At 36.5% G+C, this 24785-nt stretch overlaps 1 long non-coding RNA gene across 2 annotated transcripts in view; it reads right to left on the bottom strand.

Annotated features, from left to right (window-relative positions):
* LOC132513840 (uncharacterized) overlaps positions 1 to 24785 on the bottom strand; it is a 359574-nt gene that overhangs the window by 8287 nt on the left and 326502 nt on the right. Inside the window, exon 3 of one of the 2 annotated variants that reach the window (XR_009538552.1) lies at positions 9512 to 9542. The exons of the other annotated variant lie outside the window; for it this stretch is intronic. This is a non-coding gene — a long non-coding RNA (uncharacterized LOC132513840). The remainder of the gene's footprint in view (positions 1 to 9511; positions 9543 to 24785) is intronic. 2 annotated transcript variants of the gene reach the window in all.

Raw genomic sequence — 24785 nt, 5'->3', positions numbered from 1 at the left:
ATGAAACAAACAGATCTGAAAAGTTTACATACTGTATCATTCCAACTATATGACATTCTGGAAAAGGCAGAAATATGGAGACAGTAAAAAGATCCATTATTGCCATGGGTTAAGGGGTTGTGATGGATAAACAGGTGGAGCACAGAAGGTTCTTAGAGCAGTGAAGCTACCTTGTATGATACTGTAATGGCCGATACATGCCATTATACATTTGTCTGAACCCATAGAATTTACAACACCAATAGAGGTTCCTAAGGTTAACTTTGGGTGATTATCAGTTTCAATGTATGTTCATCAGTTGTAACAAATGTACCACTCTGTCAGACCTGTGGGACACCATCAAATTTACTAATATTCAAATTATGGGAGTCCAAGAAGGAGAGGAGAAGAGACCAAGGGGCAGAAGGAATTTTTGAAAAAATCTTTTAAAAGTTTGATAAATTTGATAAAATACAGAAATCTACAAATTTGGCAAAATGCCTAAACTTATACATCCTAAACCTCACCCTTATCCTGGTTTCTCTTCCTTTTCTTATAAAGACATCAGTCAGGTTGGATTAGGATCCCACTCTTCTGACCTCATTTAACCTTAATTACATCTTTAAAGTCACAGTGCCCAAATACAGTCGTATGGGGTGGGAGTTAGGGCTTGAATATATGAGTTTTGAGGGAACACAATTCAGTCCATAATAGTTGTGTAGCCCAAGAACACAATTACAAAATTATAGATTGTCATATCTGATCTATTCTCCTATTACATTTGTGTCACTTATTTCTTTTCTTGAATAATTAGCCAAAGTTCCAGGAAACATTTAAGTATAGTTAGCCCTCTGTATCTGTATGTTCCACATCTGTGGATTCAACCAACCATGGATCAGAAATATTAAAAAAAAATTCCAGAAAGCTTCAAGAAGCAAAACTTGAATTTGCCCCATACTGGCATCTATTTACATAGCATTTACATTGTATTTACAACTATTTACATAGCATTCAATTCATTAAATTTATGTGTGACTTAATGTACACAGGAGGATGTGCTTAGGTTATATGCAAATATTATGCCAATTTATATAAGGGACTTGTGCATCCATGGGTTTTGGTGTCTGCAGGAGTCCTGGAGCTAATCCCTCCTGGATACTGAGGGATGAGTGTAATAATAATGTTAATAGTCCTCCTGCCTAATTCTGGTCTTTAGTACAGAGCAATTCTAGTCCTTCACCATTAAGTATGATATATACATATGTATATAACTATGTATTATTTACGTCTGCATATATATGTGTGTATATAAGTACAAATATATAATCAAAATATATATCTATTACTATTTTACTATTTACTAGACATATCTTCCTTTTATCTGCTTGCCTGCCTCCTTCCTGCCTTCCTTCCTCTCTTTCTCTTTTTTTCATTCTACTCATGAAGTTTAGCTCTTATTGAATGACTCTTTAGAATTTACTGAAATAAGTGTGCTTTTCCATTCTTTATCCTTAACATGGTGAATTAATCTATTTTCTAACATTGAGCCATTTTTATATCACTATAATGCAAAGAAAATCACTTGGTTTTGGTGAATTATTGCTTCACTACAATTTTTGAATTATATTTGCTTTTATTCATGATTTCTGCATCAATATGCATATTGCAAATTAGTCTCTCCTTTTAATTCTATATTTTATAGATATGGATAAAAATAAAAATATAATTTGGACGCTTTTCTTATTTTTCTCTGTTCTCTTAAAGTTTAATTGCATTGGGATTTTCTGCCTCTTAAAACTTTGACAGAATGCACTCATGGAATCTATTGGCACTTAAAATGTTGCAAGGGCAATGTGTTAGCTCTTAGAAAACCATAGCAGACTGGTTAATATAGATACAATTGAAAGGTGTGAAAACCTTCTTCAGTTGATAATAATAAAACCATCCGTTTTACTCTGGTTTCCAAATTTCCATGTGTTGTGTTTGTGGTATGGTAGTCATCATAGTTAGTTATTTATTGTTGATTTTAATTTCATATTTTATTTACTCAAGTCATTTATTCATTCAAAAAGTAAATATTGAGGAGTGACTGAAATGGGATGATTTCTGTCAATTTATTTTGTTCCTTTAATTGAACCATATTTTCTTATTTCTCTGTATGGCTTATGATTTTTGTTGAAAATTGGATATTTGATTATTTTAATGGATAACTCTGGAAATCAAATCTCCCCTTTCCCCAGCGTTTACTGTTTTGTTTTGATTGTTGAAAGCAGTAATTCATTTGTTTTGTGACTTTTCCAAACTATTTTGCAAAACTATTTCTTGTTGTATGTGATCTCTGAAGTCTCTTCCTTTAGCTCCTATTCAGCTAATCTTTTGACAGAAATTTCCTTGAATGGCAGGAGATTAAACAAATAATACATCACAATTTAAAACAAAAAAGTAAGGAGACAAACAAAAAGAAGAAACAACCTCTTCCAGTCTTTGTAGATTGGCTCTGTGCTGGTGCACTCTTTTAGCACTTACCTAGGCTTGCCCTGGGCCTATGGATCCGCACAAGGTGAAAGCTTAAGGCCTTCTCAGGTCTTTTCTGAGTGTGTGTAGTATCTGAGCATGTATGTGGCTTTCTCAATTTCCTGTTGTACACTGCTGCTTTTGATTGTTCTAATTTCCCAAAGAGTCTCACCCCATCTTCTCCATGCCTTGAATGGTCTGTATTATGTATTCACCAATAATCCCTTGTTCCAAGCATCCGGAGGCCTATAGCTCACCTTGAAGTTTTCGTGGGCAGTGCTCACTGCTTTTCCTGTCTGAGTTCTGAGGTAGGCAAAACAGAGTCAAGCACTTCACATCAATCTTTCAGGTATCCCTCAGATAGGTTAGAATAGATACACAGAATAATTTGCAAGTTAAGTCTGCTTTGCTGGCTCAGTTCTAGGGAGGGAATGGAGAACCAGGCTGGTGGAGCTTCAAGACCAAAATCACTGCCATGCCAGGGAGGGGGTGGGGAAAGGGCAAGTGAAAATTTCACAAAATTTCTTTCCACTTTAAAGATGGCTTTTTCTTGATTGGGCATTTACCTGGTGGCAGTAAAACTTTGTTTTCCAGAACTCTGGCAAAGTTGCTTCAGATAGTTTATATTTCACTCCATGTGGTCCACCTTTAAATCTCATATGTCATACAAACCAAAATGTTCACTATTACTGGGCTTCCCTGGTGGCGCAGTGGTTGAGAGTCTGCCTGCTGATGCAGGGGACACGGGTTCGTGCCCCGGTCTGGGAAGATCCCACATGTTGCGGAGCGACTGGGCCCGTGAAACATGGCCGCTGAGCCTGCGCGTCCGGAGCCTGTGCTCCGCAACGGGAGAGGCCACGGCAGTGAGAGGCCCGCGTACCGTGAAAAAAAAAAATTGTTCACTATTACTAATACTTCCACTGCGCTCTATACACTTTACTGTTTCAGGCTTTTAAAAACTTTCCTCTAGCTGTGTTCTCTGCAATGCCATACCCAAGGTCTCTTCTCCACATGTTCAGATCCTCTTCAACCCTTAACTTATGTACATCAGAAAGGGAGAATAAGACTAAAGTAAAAGGTAGAAAATGATAAGTCCTATCTTATCTTACCTGATAAATGGTATGCTCTGTAAAAATTTGTCTTCTCAAATTTCCCCCTGCAACTGGTACAGAGTAGCATGCAGAAGTTGCTTATTGAGTGGATTAACAAATGCCTCAGTTTAGACCACTGAAACGTAATTTAGAGTGAAATCACCTCTCTCCCCTTTTCCTCATATCATGTTTAAAACTGAGAGGATCACTCCTAAATGCTGGCGTAAATATAAAACTTCTCCCTGTCATCTTATGCAGTGTGATGTAGTGTTTAAGAACACAGACTTGGAAGTCAAACAACCTTATTATAATAGTTACTAGCTGTACGACCTCGGATTTAACCTGTTTTTCATTTTAGTTTTCTCATCTATAAAACTGGGGTACAGATATTCTGCATGTCATGGGGTAGTTATAAGGCCTCACAAAATGTTGAAATGTGTCAGCTTTATTTCTAAAGTTTGCCCCGTTCTAGAACCTTAGATACAAAGAATATCCAGACTGGAATGGTCCTTTGAAGGGATAGAGATTTTTTTGTGGCATTCCAATAGAGACCATGACAACCTTTCTATCACACCTAGGAATTCCATTTCTCTCCCAGCTTGAAGTTGATTGCTCTGCTTTGCTATAGCCATCCTCCCATGAACCGAGTCTCCCCCAAGGCTGCTGTTCACAATTTTTTCTATACTCAGCATTTTCACTGTTTGTTTTAGAAATGCCACTAATTAACAAGCACTACTAATTTAAGCTCATAATCATGACTTGTCCTTTAGTGATACAAAGAGGCCCCGTAAGTTTTCACTGAGCAGTGAACAGTGCATATGTTTTGTCACATATTAAGCCCACACTTAATACTATAAAATATTCTATTTTTTAAAAAAATTTACCTGAAGCTGCATCGGTAGCACTAATGGTATCTTTACTAGGGAAGGAGCTAATATTATTAAATATATTTTAATATATTTATTAAATATATTTATATATATAATGTATATTTCTTCATGCTTCTTCATGCTTCCCTCCACTTATGCTTCCATGAGAGATGTAATTATTCCAAGAATAAAACAGGAAATTAAGTGAGTGCTAATAGGCAGGATGGTGAAAGGGCCGTTTTCTAACAAATTATTAACACATCCTTCTGATCCCAAATTTCTTAATTATATATGGAGGTGGGAAAGGGGGTAGCCTTGAGCATCAAATCTCAAAATATTGGAAAAATTAATCCTCCTAGAAACTAAAGTAAATTCCAGAAAAAATCAGACCAAATAAGCAGATGCCTATAATACACCAAAATGGAAGAGGTTATATTGTACAAGGTCCAAAAGGGAAATGATCTCAATTTACCTGAACCTATTTATGAATGTTATTTAATTGGTCAGTAAAGGAAGATGGGCGTTTTCCCTACATTAAGATTGACATTTGCATGACTCCCAAGTGTGCCCTGTTCAAAGAAATAATCTTGGATTAGATGTGATATAGGACTAGCTCAGGGTAAAATTTCTGAAGTCCACATGTCAGAAACTAAGAAGTCACTCCCAAATTCTGTGCATCCAATTCATTAAAATCCTTTAATTTTGCCTCCTGAATTTTTTTTTTCCTTTTTTATCCCTTTATATACATTCCCAGAGCCAATTCTTTAGACCAGGTCAACACCATCTCTTTTCTGAAGCTTTGCAATACCCATTCCTGCCTGTAGTATAACCTTCACCAATTAATACCGCATAGTGCTAATGGAGTGATCTTCCTGAAACACAAATATTATTTTCTTTTACATAAAACTCCTCATCATATCCCTATTACCTCCTCTAGAAAACCTCCCCTTCTTTCTCATGACCCCCACCTACTGTCCCCATAGCATAATGTTTGACCCTAGTATTGTTCTTAGAAAAGTGAATGGGAGATTATAATAGACTGATTTCCTTGAATGGACAAATTATATCATTATTTCTTCCCCAGTGCCCAGTTTATTTTCTAGCACATATGAGGCATTAAGAAAGTTTCTTTTGAATGATTAAATGGAGTCTTTCTAAGATCTGGACTGGAGACTAGGATAAATGAAGCTTTGGGATTTATACAGATAGCTACCATAAATCTCTTAAATGTCACTTTATTAATAACAATAGCTATAATTTGTTGACTACATACCATATATTAGGCTCCGGTGTTGTTAGAAAACAAACAAAACACTTCCATTGAGGCTATGTCTTTACAATGTCAGTACACTCAATGAAAAGGCTAAAAAAGCAATCGTTCTGCTTCATCTTTGGTCCACACAGTTCCATATAACTATTTGTAATCATACGATTTGGGGAACAAATTGATTTACTCTGGTCTGCCTTGTTATCCAGCTTACTTTGCACTAAAATAATATTCTTTATTTAGCTTGTTTTTAAAATCCTGTTTAGTGTTTGAGGCATGGAGGAGGGGTGTGGGTGAAGTATCACAGAGGATATGCAAAGTCTCACTGAGATAATTTAAATACTTTCCCTCTTGGTATGTCTTGAATTAGGTGTGGAAGAAATTGTTGGGTTTCTTTGTAGCTGTTTAGATGAGAATATTTGGAAGGCAACATGGTATCAATCCTTGTAATACAATACAGGTGCAATGGCCTGCAGGAAGACTATTCAATTCTACCAGCCTATTTCTCCTGGAAATCATGTTATTTTGCCAGTTGGCACAGTGTAGAAAGTAATAGCCAGTTCATATTCACTAGCTTTTAAGAAATGTTCCAATTGCTATTGTAGTGCTAAAGCATTTACTTTTGTCACAAACAGAAATCTCAACCCTCTTCCCATTGCATTATGTTCTCTAGCTTTGCAGTTTTGGGTGATATGGGGCCATAATTTGCAGTGGATTATTGTTATTATTGGGATGAAGAGTAATTTTCAGAACACTTTCTTACAAAGTTGTGGGTTCAAAAGCAAATTCCTTTCTTATGTATATATCAATTTAATAGCTACTTGAAAAAATTGTCTTTGACATTTCAGAGAAGCAAATTGACTACCTGTGAGTTGTTAAATATAGTTTAATAACTATAAATGCTATAAATATAGTTTGCATTACCATTAAGTTTAACATATACAATTGAGTTCTAGAATCTCTTTTCTCTAATCAGATGGTATAAATATAAATAGTTCAATTGGTAATAATTATTATCACCATCACCACCATTATCACTATATATTGAAATGGCTACTAGATGCTTTGAATACAATATCAAATTTAAATATCTTGTTTAGTGATATTCAGAAAGCTAGAAGGATTTTTTTTAACATCTTTATTGGGGTATAATTGCTTTACAGTGGTGTGCTAGTTTCTGCCTTATAACAGAGTGAATCAGCCACACATACACATACGCTCCCATATCTCTTCCCTCCTGCATCTTCCTCCCTCCCACCCTCCCTATCCCACCCCTCCAGGCGGTCACAAAGCAATGAGCTGATATCCCTGTGCTATGCGGCTGCTTCCCACTAGCTATCTACCTTACGTTTGGTAGTGTAGAAGGATTTTTTAAATCACAATAATTTATGTTGAGAGGTTTCCCCTAAGAGGTGGCCAAGTGTCTCCTTGAAAATATGGCTTTTTTTTAGCCAATTTGTGTTACCCAACATTTTTGCAGCTATGATTGATAGACAGCCATGGTCACCTTATCTTTGATAAAGGAGGCAAGACTATATATACAGTGGAGGAAAGACAGCCTCTTCAATAAGTGGTGCTGGGAAAACTGGACAGCTACATGTAAAAGAATGAAATTAGAACACTCCCTAACACAATACACAAGAATAAACTCAAAATGGATTAAAGACCTAAATGTAAGGCCAGACACTATTAAACTCTTAGAGGAAAACATAGGCAGAACACTCCATGACATAAATCACAGCAAGATACTTTTTGACCCACCTCCTAGAGATATGGAAACAAAAACAAAAATAAACAAATGAGACCTAATGAAACTTCAAAGCTTTTGCACAGCAAAGGAAACCATAAACAAGACCAAAAGACAACCCTCAGAATGGGAGAAAATATTTGCAAATGAAGCAACTGACAAAGGATTAATCTCTAAAATTTACAAGCAGCTCATGCAGCTCAATATCTAAAAAACAAACAACCCAATCCAAAATTGGGCAGAAGACCTAAACAGACATTTCTCCAAAGGAGATATACAGATTGCCAACAAACACATGAAAGAATGCTCAACATCATTAATCATTAGAGAAATGCAAATCAAAACTACAATGAAATATCATCTCACACTGGTCAGAATGGCCATCACCAAAAAATCTAGAAACAATAAATGCTGGAAAGGGTGTGGAGAAAAGGGAACCTTCTTGCACTGTTGGTGGAAATGTAAATTGATACAGCCACTATGGAGAACAGTATGGAGGTTCCTTAGAAAACTAAAAATAGAACTACCCTATGACCCAGCAATCCCACTACTGGTCATATACCCTGAGAAAACCATAATTCAAAAAGTGTCATGTACCACAGTGTTCATTGCAGCTCTATTTACAATAGCCAGGACATGGAAGCAACCTAAGTGTCCATCAGCAGATTAATGGATAAAGAAGATGTGGCACATATATACAGTGGAATATTACTCAGCCTTAAAAAGAAATGAAATTGAGTTATTTGTAGTGAGGTGGATGGACCTAGAGTCTGTCATACAGAGTGAAGTAAGTCAGAAAGAGAAAAACAAATACCATATGCTAACACATATATATGGAATCTAAAAAAAAAAATGGTCATGAAGAACCTAGGGGCAAGATGGGAATAAAGATGCAGACCTACTAGAGAATGGACTTGAGGATATTGGGAGGGGGAATGGTAAGCTGGGACAAAGTGGGAGAGTGGCATGGACATATATACACTACCAAACGTAAAATAGATAGCTAGTGGGAAGCAGCCGCATAGCACAGGGAGATCAGCTCAGTGCTTTGTGACCACCTAGAGGGGTGGGATAGGGAGGGTGGGATAGGGAGGGTGGGAGGGAGGGAGACGCAAGAGGGAAGAGATATGGGGATATATGTATATGTATAACTGAATCACTTTGTTATAAAGCAGAAATTAACACACATTGTAAAGCAATTATACTCCAGTAGAGATGTTAAAAAACTTCATATGGTAGAACTTGTTTTATGGCAGGAATCATCTTAAGTTCTAATTGCTTAATGACTGCTGGTGAGTCATTAAGTTTGGGTTGAAGTCCAAGTTCTAATTGCTTAATGACTTCTGGTGAGTGAACTGCTTTCTTCTACGAACTGGTAAGAAAGGGATGCCAGGAGGAGGTCTGCCTGAAGACATTTTTTTTTTAATTTATCAAACTTACTCTCAAGTAACTCAATTTAGTTAGGGGGATGGATACACAATTAACTATAAGACAGCGTACAAAAATCTATGACAGCATACTCAAATTGGAGTTCTGGCTAACTTTGTTCACTGCTCTTGCCCTTCCCCATTTTTAACTTGATCATGGTAGGAAGTAAATGCTGTAAGAAAAGGAACACTTAAGTAAATAATAGTATGTGAAAAATAAACTTCAGAAAAAGGGTTACTCCAGGAATTCATATATTTGGCAAAGGACTCAGATCAAAAATATATGAAGAACTTTTATAAGTCAGTAAGGTGACAAACAGTCAGATTGGAAATTGGCAAACAGTTTGAACAGATACTTCACAAAGGAGTCATATAAATGATAAATAAGCTCATTAAAAGATGCTCACCATCATTCATAAAGACGGAAATGTAAATTAATGCCACAATATGATACCAATGCACTTTCACTCAAATGGCTAACATTTAAAAGACAGACTGAAAATAACAAGTATTGGCAAGGATATGGAACTCTCATGCATTACTGATAGCAGTGTAAAAGGATATAACAGTTTTTGAAAGCAGTTTGGCAGTTCCTTTAGAGTTAAGCATATACTTACTATATGATGGAGAATTCTCCTAGGTATTTACCTACGAGAAATGAAAGTGTATGTCCACACTGACTTGTCTGCAGATGTTCATAGCAGATTTATTCATAACAGTCAAAAATGGGAAACAAAATAAGTGATCATCAACAGATAAACAAATTTTAACAAATCTTTACAATGGAATAGTAAATAAATAAAGAAATAAAAAGGGAATGAGAGGAATTAAGGAAAGGAACATAGTAAACAAGAGTATGTAAAAAAATATACTTCAGAAAAAGAACTACATGAGTAAACTGAGCATATGAAGAATATTTATATAAAAATACTTTGTCATTAAACAGAACATGGACACTAATAGGTAAATATATATGTGTGTATGTATATATATACACACATATATACATAAAGTCAGAGTAGTGATGTAAAAAGACAGAAATGCATGAAAAGTGATCATCCATTTCTCATGGTAAACATGAAGAAAACAATTAACTATCAAAAATAAAAGCTATATTAGGTACATCAAGAATTACAGTATATTCTGCTACAAAGAGATTCACTGATACAGTTAAAAGACCTGAGAAAATCAGGCAGATTTGAGAGAAAGACAAGATCAAAGCAATTTGACATGTCTGAAGTACACATAAGTTATATACCTGAGAAAACAAGATATAAAAACATTCACATATGTGGTAGAAGAAAAATTTAGACTTCATTTTCCAGATCAAACGGTAATGTTTTACAGTAAAAAAGTGAGGAAGGTCAGTTTCAGCTCTGTCATGTAGAGCTAAGAAATCTTCACTCTAATTCTTACAGCAAGAAAAAAGCTGAACAAACTTAAACTACTTTTCTTAGACCCATCAGAGAACCAAAGTCATAGGAAAAACTGCCATCCAAAAATTTGAGAAATAGGCAAATACAGAGATCAGTCAAACTGGAAAAGAGGCTGCTAGAGTCATAATCTGGTGGGAAAACTAAGGTGGTAATTTTGAGAAATAGCTGAAGGCTGAGTGTAGACTAACTTGAGAGTGAGAAACTTCTCAGGGCTCAGTCCTAAGGGTGCCCCTACATTCTGTGGGTTTTATTTCTAGGCATTCCACTGGGCTCCACTGGGTTCTGGGTCCAAGAAAAATCCCTTCACATTTCAGGCAAGGGCAGGGGAAAAGTAACCATTTTGAAATATACCAAGAGTGTTCTACATAAAAAAGGCCATCTCTCCAAGGAAAAAATCTTTATCAGAGCCTTGTCTGACCCATGGGAAGAGCAGTTAGCTAATTCCAGCCCCCTGGAGCCTTCCTGTTTTACATAAGGGGAGAAAAAAATGGCTAAGAAATACTTCAAAATGTCACCTTCCAAGAACTCCAGCCCACTAAAAGACTGATATTTGATACTAAAGTTATAGAATGATTCTCCTCCTTCACACCTTACCAACATATTTACAGGACTCTAGTATAATAACAGTGGGTTACAATGGAAAGAACTGAAAGCCACAGAACCTGTTTAAAGAGGGATTCATGCAGAGACCCAAAGACTAGAGGAGAGAGAAAAGCAAGGACTCTAGGGAATTTAAGACCTCTGGCACTTACAGCTAGAGAAAACATTAAACATAGCCAAACTCCTAGCCAGCTTGACATAGAACCTCACACAAAAGGTCCTTTACCTCAGTTCCTATTATCCAATGCATCACATCTGGCTTTCACCAAAAATATAAGGCATGTGAAAGGCAAGGGAAAAAACCCCCCACCAGTTTACAGAAAAAAAAAAAGCAAGTCTCAGACTCTTATATGAAACACTTTTCTGAATCATCAGACAGATAATTTAAAATAATTATGATTAACTTGTTAGGGGCTCTAGTGGAAGAACAAAACAATATGCAAGATTAGATGAGTAATGAAAGAAGAGAAATGGGAACTCTAAGAAAGTATCAAAAGGAAATAGTAGAAATCAAAACCACAGTAACAAAAATGAAGAATGTCTTTGTTGGGCTCATGAATAGAATGGACAACAGAGGAACCAATCAGTAAGCTTAAAGATTTGTCAGTAGAAACTTTCTAAACTGAAATGCAAAGAGAAGACAGAATGAAAATAAATAACAGAATATTCAATTACTGTGGGACAATTGAAAATGTGTAACATATGCCTAATTTGAATAAAAGAAGGAGAGAGAAGGAAGAAATAATGGACCACAAGAAATATTTGAAATAATAATGGCTAAGAATTTTCCAAAATTAATGACAGACATCAAACCTTAGATCCAGGAAACTCAGAGAACACCAAGCAGGTTGAAAACCAAAAAAAAAAAATTTACAGCTAGGCATATCACATTCAAACTTAAAAAAAAAAGACAGAAAGAAAATCTTGAAAGAAGCCACAATGGGTGGGGGTGCCACGTTAACTATACAAGAACAAGGACATGAATTACAGCAGATTTCTCATCAGAAGCCATGCAACAAAGAGTGGAGAAAATATTTAAAGTGTTGAAATGAAAGTCCCATCAATATAGAATTCTATATCCAGCAAAATTTCCTTCAGAAGTGAAGGAGAAATAAAGACTTCACACACGCGCGCACACACACACACACACACACACACACAACCTCTGAAGGAATACATTGCCAGTAGATCTGCTGTGCAAGAAATATTAAATTCTCCAGAAAGATGGAAAAGGATATATATATATGGTTCAGAAATTTGGATTTACATAGAGAAAGGAAGAGTATCAGAGAGGGAATAAATGAATGTGAAGTAAAATATTTTACTTTTTATTCTTAATTGATCTAAATGGTAATTCTTTACCTAAAGTAATAATAGCAATAATGTATTGAGAGATTACTGCATATGGAAAGGTGAAATGAATGACAGCCATGTAATAAGGGAGGGGAAGGAGGAATTGGGAGTATTCTGTTATAAGGTTTCTGCACTACATGTGAAAACTATATAGTGTTATTTGTAAGTAAACTTACATTACTATAAATGTATACTGTAAACACTATGGCAACCACTGAAAATGTTTAAAAATTAAATGTAATTAACATGCTAATAGAGGAGAGAAATGGAATCATCTAAAGTGGTCAATTAAAACCACAGAGGGCAGAAAAAGATGGCAAGAAAAATAAACAAAGAGCAAATTAAATGGATGTGAAACAGTTACAAACATGGTAGTTTTTGCTCTAACTAAATACTCAGTTTAAGTGTGAATGGCCTGAATTCACCAATTTAAAAACAGAAATGATCAGAATAGATAAAAAAGGAAGATACACATAAAAAACCCAATTAAGTACCTAAGAAATCCAATTTAAACAAAGAGGCTGATAGGTTAAAATTGAAGGAGTGGAGAAAGATATACTATGCTAACACCAATCAAAAGAAAACTGGGATAGCTATATTATTTTCAGACAAATAAGACTTTAGAGCAAGGAAGATTATCACTGATAGTCATTACGTAATGATAAAGTCCTTTCTCCAAGAAGTCATAAAAATCCCTGATTTGTGTGCACCTAACACCGGAACATTAACACACGTGAAGCAAGATCATATACAATCACAAGGAAGAAAAGAGAAAAAGCCACTATTTCACTTTTTGGAGACTTCAACTCTTTAGTAATTGATAGACCAAGCAAGCAACAAATAGTAAGGGTATATTTGACCTCAACAGCACCACAAATCAACTTGATCTAATTAACATTTATAAAACACCCCATCCAACAACAGTGAACACATATTCCTCTCAAGCTCATATGACACATTCACAAAAATAGACCATATCAGAGGCCATAAAAACACCTTAACATTTTACAAATTTTTAAAAATTCTTATTGAATATAGTTGGTTTACAATGTTGTGTTAGTTTCAGAAAATGCCTTAACATTTAAAACAATAGAAATCATAAAAGTATGTTCTCAAACCACAATGCAATAAACTAGAACTCAATAAGAGAAATATACCTGGAAAGTCCCCAAATACTTAGAAGTTATGCAACACATTTCTAAATAACAAGTAGGTCAAAGAAGTTCCAAGAGAAAAAACTGTTTTGAAATAAATGAAAAGAGAAACCGATAACAACTGAAGAGGTTGAATAAGTAATTAAAAAAAAAAACAACTCCCAAACAAGGAAAATCATAAGATCAGATGGTCTCACTGGTGAATTTAATCCAAAATTTAAAGAATTGACACCAATTTTTTTCAAACTCTTCCAAAAAACTAAAAGCAGGGAATATTTCCTGAGTCATTCTATGAGGACAGTAATTCCCTGATAGCAAAGCCAGACAAACACTTCACAAGTAATGAAAACTACAGACCAAAATCTCATGAACACTGATGCAAAAATCCTCAACTAAATACTAATACAATGAGTCCAGCAACATATTAAAATTATTATATACCATGACCAAGTGTGATTTATCCCAGGAATGCAAGTGTGCTTCAATATATGAAAATGAATCAACATGATATACTACTTTAATAAAGAAAAAACATTATCATCTCAATGGATGCAGTAGAGACATTTGACAAGATCCAACATCTTTTCATGATTAAAAAAATACTGCTAACTAGGAATAGAAGGTAACTACCTCAACATGATAGGATATTTATGAAAGATCCACAGCTAACACCATAGTCAGTGGTATAAGACTGAAAGCTTTTCCTTTTAAATAAGGAACAAGGAAAGGATGGTCACTCCCACCACTTCTATTTAAAATTGCACTGGTAGTTCCAACCGGAGTAGGCAGGGAAAAATCTCTAATGTGCAAAGGAAGGGGTAAAACTATCCCCATTTGGAGATAATATTATCATTCATATATATTTTTTTTCTAGAGAATTCACAAAAAATAGAATAAGTGAATACAGCAAAGCTGCAAGATATGACATCACGCAAAAATCAGTAGTATTTCTATGCACTAGCAATGAACAATCTAAAACAGAAACTAAGAAAACTGTTTGTTTAAAATAGCATCAGAAGAATAAAATAATTAACAATAAGTTTAACCAAGGACGTTGCTATGGTCTGAATATTTGTATTCCCCCCAACACACACAAAACTCATATGTTGAAATCCTAACTCCCCATGGTGATGGTATTAGAGAGTGGTGCCTTTGGAGGTGATTAGTTTTAGTTCATGAGGAATGAAAGAGGCCTGAGAGAGTTGCCTTGCCCCTTCTGCCATGTGAGAACACAGTGTAAAGACAGCCATCTATGAGGAAGCAGGTCTCATCAGACAGCAAATCTGCTTGCACCATGATATTGGATTTCCTAGCCTCCAGAACTGTGAGAAATGGTGGTTATTTATAAGCTACCCAGTCCTTGGTACTTCTGGCATAGCAGCCTGAACAGACTAAGACAGAGGAAAAAGACGCTGAAAACTACCAAACGTTGCTGAAATAAATTTTAAAAGACTTCAATAAATAGAAACACATTCTGTGTCCATAGATCGAAAGACTTAATATTGTGAACATGACAGTACTCCCGAAAGTGATCTATAGAATCAGCGAAATTCCTTTCAAAATCCCAATGACTTTTTTTTCAGAAATAGAAAAGCAGATCTCAAAATTCATATGGAAGTGCCAGGGATGCTGTAGCCAAAACAATATTACTAAAAAATACAATGTTGGAGGACTCACATTTTCTGATTTCAAAATTTAATACAAAACTACAGTAAGCAAAGCAGTGTGAAATTGGCATAAGGATAAAAATATAGACCAATGGAATAAACTTACACTCCAGAAATAAATCTATACGTCTATTGTCAATTGATTTTTGACAGGGATGCCAAAACATTCAATGGGGAAGGGAAAGTCTCTTCAACAAATGGTACTGGGAGAACTGAATATGCAAAAGAATGAAATTGAATCCTTATCTCACACCATATACAAAAATTAAATCAAAATGGATCAAAGACCTGAATATGAGTTAAAACTATTCAACTCTTAGAAAAAAACATGTAGGTAAATATTCATGACCTTATACTTGGCAATGTATTCTTAAATAGGACACCAAAATCTCAAGTAACGAAAGAAGAAATAGACTTCATTGAAATAAAAAACTTTTGTGCACCAAAGAATACTATTAAGAAAAGACAGCTTACAGAATGGGAGATAATATTTGCATACAAATATCTGACGATTCTAGTTCAAGAACATAGAAAGAACTCTTAAAACAACAATAAAAAGTCAAGTAACCCCATTTAAAAATTAGCAAAGGACATGAATAGACATTCTCTGAAGATATACAAATGACCAACAAACACATTAAATAATGTTCAACATTATTAGCCATTAAGAAAATGCAAATAAAACTATGAGATGCCACTTCATATCCACTTATTTGGCTATAGTATAGTAATTAAAAAGGAAAATAAGTGACACTGAGGAATGAAGAAATCATTGCCTTTACGTGTTGCTGGTGGAAAGGTGAAATGGTAGTCACTGAGGAAAACAGTTTGGTGTTTTCTCAAAAAGCTAAATGTAGAATTACCATAAGGCCCAGCAATTCCACTTCTAGATATACACCAAGAGATTTGAAAACAAGTATTCAAACAAATATATGTATATGTATGTTCAGAACAGCACTATTCACAATCGTCAAAAGGTGGAAACAACCCAAATGTCCTTCAACTGGTGAATGGGTAAACAAAGTGTGGTACACTCAAACAATGGATTATCATTCAGCTGTAAAAAGGAATGAAGTACAAGTATATGCTATAACACTGATGAATCTGAGAAACATGCTAAGTAACAAAAAAGACACAAAAGTTAATATTGTCTAATCCCATATACATAGAATATCCAAATCATGCAAATCTATAGAAAGAGAAAACAGATTATTGATTGCCAATGGCTGAGGGAGGAGAGAATGAGGAGTGACTGCTTATTGGGTATGGATTTTGTTTTGGAAGTGATGAAAATATCTCTGAACTAACTAGAGGTAATGGTTTTACAACATTTTGAATATGCTAAAATGTCACTCATAGCACTTTATCCTTCAAGTGGTTAATTTTGTGTTATATAAACTTCACCTCACTAAAAAAGTGTATAAGTTGGGCTTTAGTAAAATTGAAAACTTCTGCTCTCCAAATGACTGCTAAGTGAATGAAAGACAAGCCACAGACTGGTAGAAAATATCGAATGCTGGCTATGATATACTGCAGTAGGAACTGTCATTCATTGCTGGTGGGAATACAAAATATTCCCACCAGAACCTTGGAAGAGGTGCCACCTTGGAAGATAGTTCAGTAGTTTCTCAAAATATTAAGCATAGCCCTAACATATAACCCAGCAATCCTGCTCCTAGAGACTATCAACTGATTTGAACACTTATTCCCACATAAAAACTTACATGTGAATATTTATAGCAGTTTTATTTATAATCACCAAAAACCTGAAGCAACCAAGATTATATCAATAGGTGAATGGTACCTTCACACAATGGAATGTTATGGAGGATTAAAAAGAAATAAGTTGTTTGGTACTGATTACTTATCTGGCCTTGGGCAAGTGACTTCAATGAGCTTTGGCTCGTCTCATCTGGAAAATGGGGATAATAAACTCATGATGTTGATGTTAGGATTAAGTGAGATAATATGTTAAGTGTTTAGCACATTACATGGCACATTGTAAATGCTCAATAAACATTAACAATTATTATTAATATTATTGTTATCATTATTAAAGCAGTCAAAAATACCAAAACTTTTCTTCATGCAACAGATAGATACTTATTGTGCATTTACTCTGTATCAAACTTTGCTAAGTACTGGTAATTGAGAATTGGCACATCTATTGACTATAGATGGTGATTTCTGTTTCCTGACCTTCTTTAAAGACAAAACTTAACTGTGCATGATTCACTTAAACAGATCAACCCATTTCCATATTAAAAAATTTTAAGGCTGATATATTTTAGTGATGCTTAATTAAGAACTATGGTAGCAACAAATAAAGAAATTCAAGTACAATTTAACTGAAAAAAATGAGATAAACTATCAAGCCCCCAAAACACATAGATAAACTTTAAATGTATATTGCTAAGTAAAAGAAGCCATTCTGAAAAGCCTACATACTGTATGGTTTCAATTACATGATATTCTGGGAAAAGCAAAGCTATAGGGACAGTAAAAAAAAAAATCAGTATTTGGAGGTGGTTCAAGGTGGCAGCATAGGAAGAGCTTGAACTTGCCTCCTCCCATGGACACAACAAATACACACCTAAATATGGATCAATTCCCTGTAAAAAGAACCTGAGAACCAGCTGAACACCTGCTCCACAACAAAGAATAAAAATGACTACATTGAGATGGGTAGGAGAGGCAGAAAAAATGCTCTCACCAAAAATTCTACCCCCAGTAAGGCAGTACACAATAGAGAGGTATCTTACCAGGCAGGCACTTCTGCCAGAGGAGAGAGGGGCTGGCACCCCACATCAGGCACCCCGGCCCCTGGGATCTACACCAGAGATATGAGACCCCAAAACGCTTGGCTTAAAAAACCAATGAAGCTGACATCCAAGGGTCCCAAAGTGCTATAGGAAACTGAGACTCCCCTCGTAAAGGGCTAACATGCAGTCTCATTCACCCTGAGATCCAGTGAAATAACAGCAGTTTGAAAAGTGCCAAGACTATATGTGAAGGAGTCATTTGTGAATCTAAAAGCATCAATTGGAGGGATGGGAGGTGGTGGAAGCACTCCCAGAGATGGAGGCACTGGCAAACGCCATTGTTTCACTTCTCACCAAACCTGCTAGCACAGGTGAGGGAGCTGGGGCACGAGGTTGAGCATGAGCTATTATAGCATTACCCCTCTGCATTGCTGAAGCCAGAGAGCTCTGGCAGCCGCAGCACTTCCTGGCTCCCTGCTGTGGCAGGTGGGTGCCAACTGTTGCAGCATTCTCCTACAAGCTAAAGTCTGCGAGTTTGGGCAGCTGCAACACCCCTCCACTCACTGACTGGGACTGGTGAGTGTGAGCAGTCACTGCATTATCCCTCTCCCAGCCTAAAGTCAACTCAATACTCCCCTGCCTCCTGGTTGGGGCTGGCAAGCATGAACAGTCATGGTATTCTCCTATTCCTAGCCTAAAGACAACGCACACACATAGACAAGGCACTCTCATTTTGCATTGCTGAAGCCCGTGGATGCAGTCAGTCAGGTAATCTTCTTGCTGCATTCCTGAAGGAAGAGAGCAAGCCCCACCTCCCACACTCCTCAGCCACCTAGCTAAAATCAGTAGGCATACACAGTCTACACAGGGAACACCCCTTGATTTCCTGGCCCTGATGGCCAAGGGGGCTGGCATTTCTGAGCTCCATGGGACTGTAGCAATGGAAAGGACAGTTCTTGGCAGGCCACTACCCCCAAGATACTGCATGGACAGTAGACTGAAACACAGTCCCAGTCTTCTTGTGAAAAAGGCCTATTTACGTAGCCTGGAGCTTCACCCTGACAGACAGGTTTCAGGTTTCCTGCACATCTAGAGACTAAGGAGGCACTCCCAGGGAAAGTAAGCAGGGATACACCATCCTCACACGCCCCTTAGCCTTGCTACAGCTCAGTGAGGCTCCCCAGAAAGGAGATTATACACATGTCAGGAGCCCGAACTTTAGCAACTGTCACCCAGGGGACACCTCCAGTTCTCCTGGTCTAGAGGTCAGCAGGGATTAGGATTGTGGCCCCACAGGAATGTATATGTATTCATACTTTAAAAGCTGCTGCCTAAGGTTCTAGCATCCTAAAACTACATGCCAAATGAGATTCCTCCTCTTGGAACACTGACAGGCATCAGCACACACTCAATGGCAGGGGCATATCACAAATAAGTTAGGCAGAACCCTTCACAGAGCCTGAATGGGCAAATGCCACAGCCCCTCCCGCTTCTCACAACAGCCAAGCCATAATCAGCCTGGGCAGGCACCCTGAGGCCCACCCATCCCATGTAGAGACCTAGCCATGACTCCTCATGTGGCAGCTGAGCCACAAGTGGGCTAGGCAAGAACCCTGATCCCTGCCCTCTCCATGCAGTGGCCACTGCCCTATCAAAGCCAGCAGACACATGCAGCCCACTTGAGGGATATCCATAGAATGCCTGGCTCTGGTAGTCAGGGGAGATTGTGCTTTGGACCACACAGAATGGCTCCTACACAAGACCACTCCTTCAAGTCTGAGGAGGGTAGCTGTTTGGCGCTATATATATATATATATGTATGTATGTGTGTGTGTGTATATATGTATATAGAGAGAGATTGCTTCTCTCTCTCTCTCCCTCTCTCTCCCTCTCCCTCTCTCTCTCTCTCTATATATATATATATATAGAGAGAGAGAGAGAGAGGGAGAGGGAGAGAGAGGGAGAGAGAGAGAGAAGCAAACTGAGTATACAAAGGAATATGTTCCAAACCAAAGAACAAGGCAAATCCCTAGAAAAAGATGTTAATGAATGGAAATAAGCAACCTGCCTGATAAAGATTTCAAAGTGTTGGTCATAAAAGTGCTAACTAATATCAGGAGAAAAATGGAAGAACACAGCAAGAACTTCGACAAAGAGATGAAAAATCTAAGTACTGAACAGAATCATAACTGAACTTAAAAATACACTAGAGGGGTTCAACAGCAGAATGGATGAAATAGAAGCACCAATCAATGAGCTGGAAGACAAAGCATTGGAAAACACCCAGATAAAGCAGCAAAATGAAAAAAAAGAGTTAAAATAAGTTAGGATATCTTAAGGGTCATCTGGAACGACATCAAAAGGAGTAACATTCACTTTTTAGGGGTCCTGAAGAAGGGAAAGGGCCAGAAAAATTATTGGAAATCAGAAAATTCAGTAAGGTGACTGGCCATAAAATTAATACATAAAAGTCAATTATCTCTTCTATAAATAAATAAAAAGTAGTTTGAAAAGATTATGGAAGGAGGTATCTCACTTACAGTAGCACAACATCAACAAAGTCTATGTATATATTTTTACCCTCTAAATCTCAGACAGAGAGCACATTAGTACCTGGGTAGAGTTAGCATTCCTTTGGCAGCTTCAACCTGGGCCCTCAGTGGAATGAATGTAATTCCTTCAGATCCTCACTTCCTTCATTGCCAAGTCTTTCATGAACTTTGATTTTTAAATAATTCCAAGAGTTCACACGATTATCAGAGTGCCAACCACAAACGTGCCAAATTAATTTTTTTAAAAAGCCCGTCCTGTGTTCACGTTTAAGGTAATTATCAGTATGTATGTTCCTATTACCACTTTCTTAATTGTTATGGGTTTGTTTTTCTACATCCTTTTCTTCTCTTGTGTTTCCCTCTTAGAGAAGTTCCTTTAGCATTTGTTGTAGAACTGGTTTGGTGGTGCTGAATTCTCTTAGCTTTTGCTTGTCTATAAAGCTTTTGATTTCTCCATCGAATCTGAATGAGATCCTTGCCAGGTAGAGTAATCTTGGTTGTAGGCTCTTCCCTTTCATCACTTTAAATATATTGTGCCACTCCCTTCTGGCTTGTAGAGATTCAGCTGAGAAATCAGCTGTTAACCTTATGGGAGTTCCCTTGTATGTTATTTGTTGGTTTTCCTTTGTTGCTTTTAATAATTTTCTTTGTCTTTAATTTTTGTCAATTTGATTACTATGTGTCTCGGCTTGTTTCTTCTTGGGTTTATCCTGCCTGGGACTCTGTGAGCTTCTTGGACCTGGGTGGCTATTTTCTTTCCCATGTTAGGGAAGTTTTCAGTTATAATCTCTTCAAATATCTCATGTCCTCTCTCTCTCTCTTCTCCTTCTGGGACCCCTATAATGCAAATGTTGGTGCGTTTAATGTTGTCCCAGAGGTCTCTTAGGCTATCTTCATTTTGTTTCATTCTTTTTTCTTTAGTCTGTTCTGCAGAAGTGAATTCCACCATTCTGTCTTCCAGGTTACTTATCCATTCTTCTGCCTCAGTTATTCTACTATTGATTCCTTCTAGTGTATTTTTCATTTCAGTTATTGTATTTTTCATCTCTGTTTGTTTGTTCTTTAATTCTTCTAGGTCTTTGTTAAACACTTCTTGCATCTTCTCTATCTTTGCCTCCATTCCTTTTCCGAGGTTCTGGATCATCTTCACTATCATTATTCTGAGTTCTTTTCTGGAAGGTTGCCTATCTCCACATCATTTAATTGTTTTTCTGGGGTTTTATCTTGTTCCTTCATCTTGTACATAGTCCTCCGCCTTTTCATTTTGTCTGTCTTTCTGTGAATGTGGTTTTCGTTCCACAGGCTGCAGGATTGTAGTTCTTCTTGCTTCTGCTGTCTGCCCTCAGGACATGATACATTTTCAGTGGAGTCAATCACCATTTGTTGTGTGACATTCTAGGGCAATTTTCAGAAGCCCAGAAGTAGTCAATGAGAAAACAGACATGTTGACTAAGGCTCTTAGAACTAATCCGTCTAGGCAGATACTGTAGGAGGAAAAAGAAATTCAAGTTGCTGGTGAGAGTGCTCTTTAAGAAGCTTATCATAAGTATGTAGGTAATATAGGGAGTTATGGGAAGGAGGGGTAACAGAAGATTGAAATTTTGATGAAATAAAAAACTAGGCTATTTAAGGTACAAGAGTAGGAGAGGCTAAATGGTAGAAGTATGTGATGAGAGAGAAATTTCATTGTTAACTATTATAGAGGTAAAATAGTTACAGGTGATGACAATTTCTAGTGATTTTCATTGTTAGTGAATTGCAGAAATAGAATGTGGAAGATGGTCAAGGAAGTATAAGGGAGTCATGGACATGCCTTCTATTTTTCAGTTGAAATGTCATAGGGTTACTGTGGTAATGAAGAAATGTAAAACTGATGCCAACATGTTCAAAGACTGGGAGAATGACTTGAAAATGAAATTGGACAGGAAGAAGGTAGTTTAATAGGCTTCAAAGGAGTATGAGATATTGAACAAAGTCTGAAAAATAGTAAAGGGGAATCAAGGGTATTCCAACTCATTTCCTGGACCTTAGTATATGTCCACTCTGGGAGAATGAGGATATATCAGTTGATAGGGTTATATGGGAATCATTCTCCCTGAAGGAGAACCAGGTTCCAGTCAAGGAAAAAAAAGTGATGGATAGAGAAAGTAGTCTAGAAAAAAACTGGATATATAAACATGCCTCTTTAAAACAGAATTAGGTTAGAGGTTGGGGGTGTGACATTACTTTATTAGTATAGTTAGAAGTCCTGTATATGCCTTAAATTACATTTATTTTGAAGAACATACTAGTTCACTAAATAAGAGGCTTTTCTCCTCAAATTAGTCCAATTTATTGAGACCCCAAGGCACTGATATTTCCTGTCATTCATTTAGTAGCCATGTAGTATAACACAACAAATTAAATTGACTGAAGCTTGAATCCAATTTTCTCACCAATAGATTTGGAAATAAGAAACTCATCCAACTCCAATTAAAACTCATTCAGATCACATGGCTTCAACATGAGTTGGAATCATACATTCTTAAATTCTATTAATCACCTTCATTATGTAACATATTATTCAGCACCTGTAAACTTAGGCACCTTAGAGATAATTAGCAAAATGTACAATTTGGATCCAATTTTCTTTTTTCCTTAAAGGAGGTAATAGAAGCAAAAAAACTATGAAATACACAATAGATTTAGGCTAACATATAACATCATCATTAGTATTAGTATTTTTCTTATCAAATAATGTAAAGTAAAAGACTATTGAACTGTATGTCAATATGTCTGGCTTATATCCCCTCCCACCTTGTCTTCTTTGGGCCTGTCCCTTCACCTATATAGAGTTTAGCTTTCTCATCTATCAAATATAGAGGATAATCTGAATCATCTCTAAATGACTTTCCAGCTTGAAATTGCACTGGCTCCTCTCACTTTGCTCTTCTTTTTGCTCAAATATAAGGAAAAACACAGAGCAGCCATTATATTAGTCAGGGTTCTCCAGAAAAACAGGACCAATAATAGTTTATATATACGTATATATTAAATATATAATTTTATATATTACATATTATATTTTATATCATATATTTGCCTATCATAATTTTTCATATTTATATATCTTATATATATAAATATGTGTATATATTTATGATATAAAATACAAATATATATATAAAATGATATTTATTATAAAGAATTGGTTCATGAGACTGTGGAGGCTGAGAAAAGTCTCACAATCTGCTGTCTGCAAGCCAGAGTCCCAGGAAAGTGAGTGCTGTAAATTCCAATCCTAGTCCTAAGGGTTGAAAACCAGCAGTGCTGATGATATAAATCCCAGTCCAAGGGCAGGAAAAGACTGATATCTCAGCTCATGCAGTCAGTCAGGAAGAGAGAATTCAACCTTCCTCTGCCTTTTTGTTCTATTCAGGCCCTCAGTGGATTGGATAATGCCCACCTACATTGGGGAGGGCAATGTGCTTTACTCTGTTCCCCAATTCAAATCCTAATCTCTTCCAAAAACACCCTATAGACATACCTAGAAACAATATTTAACCAGATATGTGAGTATCCCTTTGCTCAGTCAAGTTGACACAAAAAGTTAGCCATCACAGTTCTATCCCTTGTCAACTTGGCATTCATGCACACCTCCTTAAACCATACTTAATCTCCATATAAGTAACAAGGTCATAACTCTAACATTATACAACTCTCCTGCATACAATAAAAAATGCACTAACCGCTTCCCCAGAATAGGAGGTAAAGTCCTTGAGTGATGTTTACTCTTCTCTTCAATATCCCATAACTTAAATATTGTGATGTAAAATTAACAATACTATGATATGAAGTTAATGATACATCTTATGTTACATGATAAAGGAGGAAGAGAAGAAAGAAAGATATTTGATACACACACACACAAATATATCCATAACAAAATAAAATAAGGAAGAATACTCATTACAATTACAGTCCTTGTTTCTGTAACTGGTCTCATGATCATAGCTGGTATTTATAACTACCTTTTCCACTACTCATTCTATGTTCCCTTTGTCTTCAGGAAGAACTTCAGCTGATTATGGTTCTTTACCTGTTGTGGTGACCCAAACCCTTATTCCTGAAAGGTCTGGGATGTTAGTGGTCTATCCCAGTGAATGTTAGTGACTGGATTGAGTTGTAGTTTTCCACTGACCTTAATCACAAGGCATGGTGATATTAAGAGACACCCTAAGGGATCTTATGTGTTCCACACATTCTTCTTTACCTCTATTGTGGAGTAGTAATCCAGTTTCCCCTTGGTAGTTGAGATCCATCACCCAAGCCAGCACAGTAACTCCCTTCTTTGCCTGTTGATTCAGAGGCATGAGGAGCCAAAAGTG

The sequence above is a fragment of the Lagenorhynchus albirostris genome, chromosome X (genome assembly GCF_949774975.1).
Source record: "Lagenorhynchus albirostris chromosome X, mLagAlb1.1, whole genome shotgun sequence".
NCBI classification, from domain to species: Eukaryota; Metazoa; Chordata; class Mammalia; order Artiodactyla; family Delphinidae; genus Lagenorhynchus; species Lagenorhynchus albirostris.
The sequence above is the reverse complement of the archived record's forward strand: the minus strand, read 5'-3'. Positions and strand labels throughout refer to the sequence as shown.